The sequence below is a fragment of the Lepidothrix coronata genome, unplaced genomic scaffold, assembly GCF_001604755.1.
Source record: "Lepidothrix coronata isolate B3197 unplaced genomic scaffold, Lepidothrix_coronata-1.0 Scaffold299, whole genome shotgun sequence".
In the NCBI taxonomy this organism is placed as follows: Eukaryota; Metazoa; Chordata; class Aves; order Passeriformes; family Pipridae; genus Lepidothrix; species Lepidothrix coronata.
In genome coordinates this window covers 12,043-16,056 of record NW_016690479.1, presented here as the reverse complement: position 1 = coordinate 16,056, position 4,014 = coordinate 12,043, and positions in this window count along the sequence as shown.

Sequence of the window (4,014 nt, the reverse complement as noted above, 5' to 3'; positions counted from 1 at the left end):
AGACACTGCATACCAACAGATCTCTGGCTCCCAGACCAGAAGAGCTATCTTCTTCAGCCGGAGAACTTCAGCCCTGCCATGGATGCGCTCATGCTACATAACAAGAAATCAGGAATGCAATAAAGATAAATAGATCATAGAATCATAAAATAATTTAGGTAGGAAAGGACTTCTAAGATCATTGAATCCAGCCATTAACCTAACACTGCCAAGTTCACCACTAAACCATGTCCCTAAGTGGTACATGCAGACAGATAAATATATAGACACATATCCACACTTCTAATAAATCCCCAGCAAAGACTTCTCCTATGATGTGACTCAGATTGACTTCTGCGCTCCCTTAGTCAAGAAGTAAAGGTATAGGTAAAAGTTTGGGGGCACAGAGCTAGCAAGAACATAAGAGATCCAGGTCTGGTTGATTAAAGGTTTCCCCTATAGCACCTTCAGTAATCCATAACTAAGACCTCCCTGTTCCTTTTGAATGTTCTTTTCCTGCTATGATGGAGAGGGAACCTACCACTCCCTGAATAACAAAGTGTTTTCTAGCAGTCTCATTTTCTTTCTTTTCTGTGTCTTGTTAAGAACCTGAGCATCAGTTCTGCCTCCTTTAGCTCAGCAGGCTCTGTTTTATTTTGTGAGTACCTCAATTAGCTATTAGTATATATCTCACATTAACTGCCCCTTTCTGATTAATCTCTGAAAGATCTCAGATGCATAAGAGAAGTTGCAAGGGGGATTAAAATAGAGGTTTGAGGGTCATTTATACAATTGAAATCTGATACTTTCAGAGTTAGAAGACATTCAAACCACAAGACATTTTCAGTAAATTATGTTGTTTCTTATTAGGCATGAGCACAGGTGTGCTGGAGGGATCCAACAACAGCTCCCTGCATAGTCACATACTGTCATTCTTACTGACTGCCTGCTGTTATAGTTTTTACTATTATAATGTATGTTAATAATAATTCTATTATTTAAAGCTTGGTAGAGCTCTCAATTAGTACATCTCACAATACTTCCCAGGAACCATTAACTCCTCAGTTTGTCAGTGGAACAAATGGGACTAACTAAAGTGCCATTTACTTTCCAATGTGCATAACCGTCTGACACTAATAGGACTGACGAGTGCCTTTATCCATATATGTGACCATAATTACTTATGGTTGTCTGAAGTGCTGCCATAAACTAAGAATTTAAAAATCTCAAATGCTTTTAAATAAGCTACCTGCCAGAAGAATTAGGAGGGACATCTGCATATGAATTCTTTAGAAACATAATTTAGACAGTGAAACGTTTCAGGTTTTCTTTTTTTTTCTTCTCTTAACTTGCAAATAGAAACTTTCTGTTATTGTCAGACTACATTCTCATCACACATTTCTTTTTAAAAATTTCTGCATATAATTAGCCCATGACTGGTGCAAAGCCAATGGCAGCTCTGGGTTTGGGCATCCATGTACCAGTGCAAAACACTATGCTAACAGAGAGCATCAACCACACAGCCATTTTGACAGAGCCAGACTAGCTCAGAGGATGTATACCTTGATTGTCCCTAATAAGCTCTGCTAAGGAAAGTAATTAGCTGAAGTATAAGGCCACCTGAATGCAGGTACATGGTTTTGAATTTAATGGGAACTTTTTGTGTGTTTTGATGTGAGTTAGGACATTAAGCTACTGAAACAGTTTTGAAAATCTTATCTCTTGTTCCTTTTATTTTGAGTATGAGCCGGCAATAAAAGGTCATGGGAATGAGTTAGAAGACTGTTATTTATTTATATGCACTGTAAAATTATCTGCTGGAAGCATGCTGCCAAGCAGCATAATAAATTAGGTGTTGTATTAAATTTGCAGGATTATACCTAATATCTTCTTGTCATGGGTTTACTTGTTCTAAAAAAAAACAGATGGTAGTTTTTCTTTCCCCTGCTGCATATGGGGGAGGGATGTTGAATGGGAGGCAGCTCTCTGCTTTGGGTGATTACCTACACAAAGGAGCTGGCCAGCATAACTACATTCCAGGCTAATAGCCCTTCCAAACCTGCAGGGAGGAGGAAGGAGTTTTTCTCCTCTCCTTGCAAATGGGGGACACTTCACTTTCTGCCTTAACGGAGGCAAGGGGTGTGTGTGTGTGGTAGAAAAGCTTTGAGGCCGTTTTGCTCCCGACGTGGTCATCTGGCTGCTGTTGGGCCTTGGTTTGCCTGCACACTGCTTTATCTCCAGACCAAATCTGCTCAGATTTCATCATAGAGTTTGTGCTTGCCAACGAACAAGGGGGTAGTCCTGTCTACAGCCAGCCACAGACAGCATGAGTTTAGTGGGAAAGAAACCACCCTTCTTTCCCCTTTTTTCCCCTTCCCCTCCTTGGTGTGGGGAGGAAATCTTCATTTTTCGGCTTCTCCTACGATCCAGGGCCCCCACAGGGCAACCACCAGGGCCCAACAGCCCCCCTGCTGACCAACACCGAGCAACCGCAGGCTCTGCTCCTCCAGTGATCCAACAGCGCCCTCTGCCAGCCGTGATTAGAATCGCACTAGAGGACAGAGAAGTATCAAACTGTTTCCTTTTTCTGCAGGTGACTTTTTGGGTACAGGATTATTGTCTAGTTGTTTTTGTGTTCTTTTGCTGTTTTTGCCAATATACAGATATCTTTTAATAAGGGGTAGTTATTTCTTCCTTTCTCCATACTTCCTCGATTGGAGCCTCTTAATTTCAGATTTAATATTGCTGAGAGAGAGGAGTTTGGTCTGCCTCATAACTCATCCTCCTTAGCAAAACACTCCAGTCTCCTTAAACTGAGACACTTCATTTCTCTTTTATAGTCAAGTAAAACTTTGTCTTTACTATATTATGATCATTTATCACAAGCAGTAATTACATTTTTAATTAATGATGGCAAAGTTATACATTGCAGGATTCAGAACAGGCTGGTAGAGCTGAAGAACTACAGTGTTAGTTGACTCATGTATTTAATACTCTAAAAACACATAATGACCATAGGGGTTAAAAAATTTACCCTGGGAATAATGTTTTAAAAATTATTACACAAGCTACTTGCTCAATCACTGAAAATGAAAAAGAGAAAAAGGCAACACTAGTTCTTTTACGGGGAAGCTATCACAATAAACATTCAGTTACACAGGCAAGCTGGACTCAGATGAGGTTGAGCTCTGTGGCCAAGTAATCAAGATGCCTTTTGCTTCCAAAAATGAATAATTTTTACACAGTACAGCTACTTACAGCATTATCTTTAGTCTTGTCTGTAATAGTGCATTGGAATATCTACTCTGAGCTGTGTCTGTGACATAGTACCAGTGAGTCTTGCGCAGATTCATTACAAGGCCCAAAGTGACAGACCCTCTGTCTTCACGTCAGAGGCAAACATTACTAACAATTGTTCACAGAAATTTTTGGAAAACTGCATAGGACCAGACAAAACATGAAGGTGCATACGTGTTCCTTCTACATACTTTTCATGGACACACTAAGACAGTCAAGGTATTTTTTTCTGCTGTACATTTTTTTGATTGCAAGACCCAGTGTGCCTAGTCTTACAATTAAAATTGTGTGTGATTAAAATTAAAGTGTGACTGTTTTCCCCAAATGCCTGTGCTAAAATTTCCCCCTCAACACCTCCCTTGATTATGCAGAAGTGTTGCATTGACCTGAATGGAAAATCATAAAAGCATCGTTGTAGGAAAGAAATGTGGGAAAAGGTAGTAAATACATAATTTTTTCCTCATGAACATGCTCTGGTTCTTGTTAACAGTAGAGTTGCATACTGAAAATTATGTTTTTGGCTATTTTAGACTGAAGCAGCCCATTACTAGCAGTTCATTCATTCATTTAGCACTGTGGAAACCACAATTCTACTTGTATGAATCACCCCTTTATGTATGCTAAATATGGACAGCAGCTGCATTTAGCAGATTTCATTGCTTCCGCAATGCTCCTGAACTGTAGAAAAGTGTTATGTAGATTTAGGGCTACATATGTCTACAGGCTTCTTTTTCTTTA